At 45.3% G+C, this 7,721-nt stretch overlaps 1 pseudogene; it reads left to right on the forward strand.

The window, feature by feature from the left end:
- Nucleotides 1–113: 113 nt before the first annotated feature.
- LOC139390446 (U7 snRNA-associated Sm-like protein LSm11) lies at nucleotides 114–7,371 on the forward strand (annotated as a pseudogene).
- Nucleotides 7,372–7,721: the final 350 nt, after the last annotated feature.

Genomic DNA, 7,721 nt, shown 5'->3' on the forward strand with positions numbered 1-7,721 from the left:
TACAGACGACTAATGAGCAAATCTGCTTCATAGTACTTCAGCGCCCTCTTCTGGTGAAAATCGAGAAATGCAGCAGAAGAAGACTAAGTTTCCCATGATACTTAGCGTCGTGCATGTCTGCGGTTGTTTCAAACATGGAGGAGAGGGAAAGAAGAGGAGATAAACACCAAAAATAAAATCAGAAAAGAAAGAAAGAGGATCAACAAGTGCATGTCCTTCAGATGCAACCGAACATACGGCAGAAGAAGAAGATGATATCGTGGCAAAGTTGGACGGCAAAGTTGGACGTTGGATCCACTCCTGTAACACTACTACCCTACAGCGCCTCTTCCATACCCCAACGTGAAGTGCTTCAACAACATACGTGGAGAGAAAACCGAGTAAATCCAGGAAAGGTGTAGAAAAACGTGGAGAGAAAACCGAGTAAATCCAGGAAAGGTGTAGCGGATCCGGAGAGGATAGAGAAACTGAAGAGGATGATGGTGAACAACCCGACAGAGGGAGAGGAGAGTACCAGCGCCCCTGCCCGGCGTGGTAGAATGCACAAGAATGTCCTGACAAGGATGCTACGTATGGCGTTAATTATTTCTAGCTTTTGTAGGCCTGAATCATTTCGTTTTTGCTGGTGGTGGTGTCAGATCAAAACATTCCTATTTCATTCATACTTTACTTATATGATCGTTGTCTCAAATTGCCACATATATAAAAGCTAATTAAAACTCTATATTGATATGTGGGGCATTATTGATGTGTCAAACTTGCGATTGACAGCCAGGTGAATTCTATTTCATGTCTTCTTTCTGTTTATACAGTCCATACAGGAAGCCCTCTGGGGGAGCTGTACTGCTGCGTGGAGGAGAGGATAAGGGTGAAAGTTCACATCAGAACCTTTAAGGGGCTCTGTGGTGTGTGTTCTGGCTTCATAGTGGCTTTCGACAAGTTCTGGAACTTGGTGAGAGCTCACCCCTTCCCTCACCCTTACCCGTCCTTCCCGCGTCCTTCCCTCACCCGTACCCATGCCCTCCACCACCTCTTGACAGGTGGCTTGTAGACTAGACTGTAGTCTGATGTAAAATGGGTGGCTTGCAGACGACTGTAGTCTGATGTAAGACAGTGGGCACATCATTGTGCCCACTTTCTCTCCGGCGATGGTGGGTGAAGCTCTATGCTGGGTGAAGCTCTCTATGCTGGGTGAAGCTCTCTACCACGAGAAGGCCCTCACTGTCACATGGGTAGGTCTGGCTGCCAATGAAGGGCTCTGATCCTCTAGTCTAGTGGTGCATTCTAGAGAGTAGGGTGTTGTTTTGGATGCAGGCTATGACATCCAGATCCATGTGCCACCTACTAAAAAAGGTACAGCAATTTTCATTCTCTGGAATCAGAAAACAAACTCATTATCTATCACAAAGACTATTTTTTCCCCCTTTGTCTCCCCTCTCCTTCTGTAGCTCTCTGACAAGCTGAAACTCCAGCAGAGTGGGACTCTTAGAGAATGTGAGAAGAAGAAGCAGATAGACAAGAGGAAAGCTGAGCCTCCCCAGGGTTCCAAACTCAAATTAGATACAGGAGATGAGGGGACCCCAATAGAGGGGACCAGAGGGGACCCTAGGGCAGTGGATCCCCAACTTCCGAGGACCACAGTGGGGCCACAGGCCATCCCTAGATGGCGTAGAAGTCGGGCGTGTGTGTTTGTCTTTGTCTTATCCCCTGTAAATAGCAGTTTTTTCTCTCATATACAGTGCCTTGCGAAAGTATTCGGCCCCCTTGAACTTTGCGACCTTTTGCCACATTTCAGGCTTCAAACATAAATATATAAAACTGTATTTTTTTGTGAAGAATCAACAACAAGTGGGACACAATCATGAAGTGGAACGACATTTATTGGATATTTCAAACTTTTTTAACAAATCAAAAACTGAAAAATTGGGCGTGCATAATTATTCAGCCCCTTTACTTTCAGTGCAGCAAACTCTCTCCAGAAGTTCAGTGAGGATCTCTGAATGATCCAATGTTGACCTAAATGACTAATGATGATAAATACAATCCACCTGTGTGTAATCAAGTTTCCGTATAAATGCACCTGCACTGTGATAGTCTCAGAGGTCCGTTAAAAGCGCAGAGAGCATCATGAAGAACAAGGAACACACCAGGCAGGTCCGAGATACTGTTGTGAAGAAGTTTAAAGCCGGATTTGGATACAAAAAGATTTCCCAAGCTTTAAACATCCCAAGGAGCACTGTGCAAGCGATAATATTGAAATGGAAGGAGTATCAGACCACTGCAAATCTACCAAGACCTGGCTGTCCCTCTAAACTTTCAGCTCATACAAGGAGAAGACTGATCAGAGATGCAGCCAAGAGGCCCATGATCACTCTGGATGAACTGCAGAGATCTACAGCTGAGGTGGGAGACTCTGTCCATAGGACAACAATCAGTCGTAAATTGCACAAATCTGGCCTTTATGGAAGAGTGGCAAGAAGAAAGCCATTTCTTAAAGATATCCATAAAAAGTGTTGTTTAAAGTTTGCCACAAGCCACCTGGGAGACACACCAAACATGTGGAAGAAGGTGCTCTGGTCAGATGAAACCAAAATTGAACTTTTTGGCAACAATGCCAAACGTTATGTTTGGCGTAAAAGCAACACAGCTCATCACTCTGAATACACCATCCCCACTGTCAAACATGGTGGTGGCAGCATCATGGTTTGGGCCTGCTTTTCTTCAGCAGGGACAGGGAAGATGGTTAAAATTGATGGGAAGATGGATGGAGCCAAATACAGGACCATTCTGGAAGAACCTGATGGAGTCTGCAAAAGACCTGAGACTGGGACGGAAATTTGTCTTCCAACAAGACAATGATCCAAAACATAAAGCAAAATCTACAATGGAATGGTTCAAAAATAAACATATCCAGGTGTTAGAATGGCCAAGTCAAAGTCCAGACCTGAATCCAATTGAGAATCTGTGGAAAGAACTGAAAACTGCTGTTCACAAATGCTCTCCATCCAACCTCACTGAGCTCGAGCTGTTTTGCAAGGAGGAATGGGAAAAAATGTCAGTCTCTCGATGTGCAAAACTGATAGAGACATACCCCAAGCGACTTACAGCTGTAATCGCAGCAAAAGGTGGCGCTACAAAGTATTAACTTAAGGGGGCTGAATAATTTTGCACAGCCAATTTTTCAGTTTTTGATTTGTTATAAAAGTTTGAAATATCCAATAAATGTCGTTCCACTTCATGATTGTGTCCCACTTGTTGATTCTTCACAAAAAAATACAGTTTTATATCTTTATGTTTGAAGCCTGAAATGTGGCAAAAGGTCGCAAAGTTCAAGGGGGCCGAATACTTTCGCAAGGCACTGTATCTTATTCTCACTTTCTATCTACAAACTAAATATACTTTCCTGCAACCCGCCTCACCCAATGTGGTACAGATCTGCTATTTTATTCCTTATAACTGGAACCTCCATCAGGAGCTAGCCAGCTAACTAGCAACTAGTCTTTGTTAGCCACGGTTAGTGGTCTTCACCTTTTAGCTCGGTCACCAGCCAGCCTTAGCTTGGACAATACCCACCAGTCTGCACAGCGCGATATCAACCCATAGCATATCGGACTGCTCTCTACCACATCACCAGATTCCTGCCGCTCTGGATCATTACACCGGATCATCGCAGCTAGCTAGCTGCAAATGAGTGGCTGCTCTTAGCTAACGCCTCTGTCTCGAAGCAAGCACCAGTTAGCCTTGAGCTAGCCTCGAGCTAGGCCCAAATAACAGCTAATTCTAGGGCTCTTTTGTCAATTGGCATGGACCCTTTATTTTCGACAGGGAGCCCCGCCTATCCATCACGACTGAACTGGTTTCATGCATGTTAACATTAGAAGCCTACTCCCTAAGTTTGTTTTACTCACTGCTTTAGCACACTCTGCCAATCCGGATGTCTTAGCCGTGTCTGAATCCTGGCTTAGGAAAACCAACAAAAACTCTTAAATCTCCATCGCTAACTATAACATTTTCCACCAAGATAGAACTGCCAAAGGGGGCGATGTTGCAATCTACTGCAAAGATAGCCTGCAGAGTTCTGTATTACTATCCAGGTCTGTACCCAAACAATTCAAGCTTCTACTTCTAAAAAATTCACCTTTCCAGAAACAAGTCTCTCACTGTTGCTGCTTGCTATTGACCTCCCTCTGGCCCCAGCTGTGCCCTCGATACCATATGTGAATTGATTGCCCCCCATCTATCTTCTGAGCTTGTGCTACTAGGTGACCTAAACTGGGACATGCTTAACACCCCGGCCATCCTACAATCCAAGCTTGATGCCCTCAATCTCACACAAATTATCAATGAACCTACCAGGTACAACTCCAAATCCGTAAACACGGCACCCTCATAGATATCATCCTAACCATCTCGCCCTCCAAATACCCCTCTGCTGTTTTCAACCAAGATCTCAGCGATCACTGCCTCATTGCCTGCATCCGTCATGGGTCTGCGACCAAACGACCACCCCTCATCACTTTCAAACGCTCCCTTAAACACTTCTGAGAGCAGGCCTTTCTAATTGACCTGGCCCAGGTATCCTGGAATGACATTGAATAGCCCCTCTGATATGCAACTTTTCAGGGAAGTTAGGAAAGCTAAGGCTAGCTTTTTCAAACAGAAATTTGCATCCTGTAGTACTAACTCAAAAAAGTTCTGGGACACTGTAAAGTCCATGGAGAATAAGAGCACCTCCTCCCAGTTGCCCACTGCTCTGAGTCTAGGAAACACTGTCACCACCGATAAATCCACTATAATTGAGAATTTCAATAAGCATTTCTCTACGGCTGGCCATGCTTTCCACCTGGCTACTCCTACCCCGTCAAATGCCCGGCACCCTCCACAGCAACCCGCCATAGCCCCCACCATTTCTCCTTTAACCAAATCCAGATAGCTGATATTCTGAAAGAGCTGCAAAATCTGGACCCCAACAAATCAGCCGGGCTAGACAATCTGGACCCTCTCTTTCTAAAATGATCTGCCGAAATTGTTGCAACCCTTATTACTAGCCTGTTCAACCTCTTTCGTATCGCCGGAGATTCCCAATGATTGGAAAGCTGCCGCGGTCATTCCCCTCTTCAAAGGGGGTGACACTCTAGACCCAAACTGCTACAGACCTATATCTATCCTACCCTGTCTTTCTAAGGTCTTCGAAAGCCAAGTTAACAAACAGATTACCGACCATTTCGAATCCCACCGTACCTTCTCCGCTATGCAATCTGGTTTCAGAGCTGGTCATGGGTGCACCTCAGCCACGCTCAAGGTCATAAACGACATCATAACCGCCATCGATAAGAGACATTACTGTGCAGCCGTATTCATCGACCTGGCCAAGGCCTTCGACTCTGTCAATCACCACATTCTTATTGGCAGACTCGACAGCCTTGGTTTCTCAAATGATTGCCTCGTCTGGTTTACCAACTACTTCTCTGATAGAGTTCAGTGTGTCAAATCAGAGGGCCTGTTGTCCGGACCTCTGGTAGTCTCTATGGGAGTGCCACAGGGTTCAATCCTCGGGCCGACTCTTTTCTCTGTATACATCAATGATGTTGCTCTTGCTGCTGGTAATTCTCTGGTACACCTCTACGCAGACGACACCATTCTGTATACTTCTGGCCCCTCTTTGGACATTGTGTTAACTAACCTCCAGACAAGATTCAATACCATACAACTCTCCTTCCGTGGCCATACAACTGCTCTTAAACGCAAGTAAAACTAAATGCATGCTATTCAACCGATCACTGCCCGCACCTGCTCGCCAGTCCATCATCACTACTCTGGACGGCTCTGACTTATAATACGTGGACAACTACAAATACCTAGGTGTCTGGTTAGACTGTAAACTCTCCTTCCACTCACATTAAGCATCTCCAATCCAAAATTAAATCTAGGATCGGCTTCCTATATCGCAACAAAGCATCCATCACTCATGCTGCCAAACATACCCTCGTAAAACTGACCATCCTACCGATCCTCGACTTCGGTGATGTCATCTATAAAATAGCCTTCAACACTCTACTCAGCAAATTGGATGCAGTCTATCACAGTGCCATCCGTTTTGTCACCAAAGCCCCATACACCACCCACCACTGCGAACTGTATGCTCTCGTTGGTTGGCCCTTGCTTCATATTCGTTGCCAAATCCACTGGCTTCAGGTCATCTATAAGTCTTTGCTTGGTAAAGCCCCGCCTTATCTCAGCTCACTCGTCACCATAGTAACACCCACCCATAGCACGAGCTCCAGCAGGTATATTTCACTGGTCATCCCCAAATTTGTCCGCCTTTCCTGCCAGTTCTCTGCTGAAAATGACTGGAACGAATTGCAAAAATCACTGAAGCTGGAGACATATCTCCCTCACTAACTTTAAGCATCAGCTGTCAGAGCAGCTTACCGATCATTGCTGTTGTACATAGCCCATCTGTAAATAGCCCATCCAACCAACTGCCTACCTCATCCCCATCCCCCCTTATTGTTCCTTTGCACCCCAGTATCTCTACTTGCACATCATCTTCTGCACGTAACACTCCAGTGTTAATGCTATATTGTAATTATTTTTATTGCCTTAACTCCCTAATCTTAATACATTTGCACACATTGTGTATAGATTTTTCTATTGTGTTATTTATTGTATGTTTGTTTATCCCATGTGTAACTGTGTTTGTGTTGCACTGCTTTGCTTTTTCTTGGCCAGGTCGCAGTTGTAAATGAGAACTTGTTCTCAACTGGCCTACCTGGTTAAATAAAGGTGTTCTCAACTGGCCTACCTGGTTAAATACAGGTGTTCTCAACTGGCCTACCTGGTTAAATAAAGGTGTTCTCAACTGGCCTACCTGGTTAAATAAAGGTGTTCTCAACTGGCCTACCTGGTTAAATAAAGGTGTTCTCAACTGGCCTACCTGGTTAAATACAGGTGTTCTCAACTGGCCTACCTGGTTAAATAAAGGTGTTCTCAACTGGCCTACCTGGTTAAATAAAGGTGTTCTCAACTGGCCTACCTGGTTAAATAAAGGTGTTCTCAACTGGCCTACCTGGTTAAATACAGGTGTTCTCAACTGGCCTACCTGGTTAAATAAAGGTGTTCTCAACTGGCCTACCTGGTTAAATAAAGGTGTTCTCAACTAGCCTACCTGGTTAAATAAAGGTTAAATAAATCAATTAGACCCAGGGGTCAAATGTTAAAGGTCAGGAATCAGGGACTGAGGGGCCCCAGAGAAGACGGTCCCAGAAGAAAGTAGTGTCCCGGCCCTATGGGAGGGTTCACACGCACCATGTCAACCAGCTCTTCATACGGGGAGAGAACGTGCTTCTAGTCAACCTACAACCCCTCTGAACCGGTTGTGTATTTCATCCAGCAGGGGTGGCAACCTAGCCTGGACGCCTGTTTGTTTCTGCTCTCTTGCCGACTCCTTGAGGAGTTTCCATGCCAAGCAGAAGCAGAAAGACTGGCACCCAGGCTAGTGACAAATCTCCAGGAAAGTTACTTGACCAGAAGGGTCAACAAGCTGAAGCTTTACCAAGACTGACCCATCAACACCTACTACAGTATCTACACTGGTTTAGACCAACTCGGAGTGAACCATGAAGTCTCACTGCTACTGTATGTCATATTGATATGTATTCTCTGCTTTACGCAGACAATAAGAAATAAAACATTACCAAGGTGTCTTCCCTTGTCTGTCT

This window comes from Oncorhynchus clarkii, chromosome 31 (assembly GCF_045791955.1).
Source record: "Oncorhynchus clarkii lewisi isolate Uvic-CL-2024 chromosome 31, UVic_Ocla_1.0, whole genome shotgun sequence".
Classification (NCBI taxonomy): domain Eukaryota; kingdom Metazoa; phylum Chordata; class Actinopteri; order Salmoniformes; family Salmonidae; genus Oncorhynchus; species Oncorhynchus clarkii.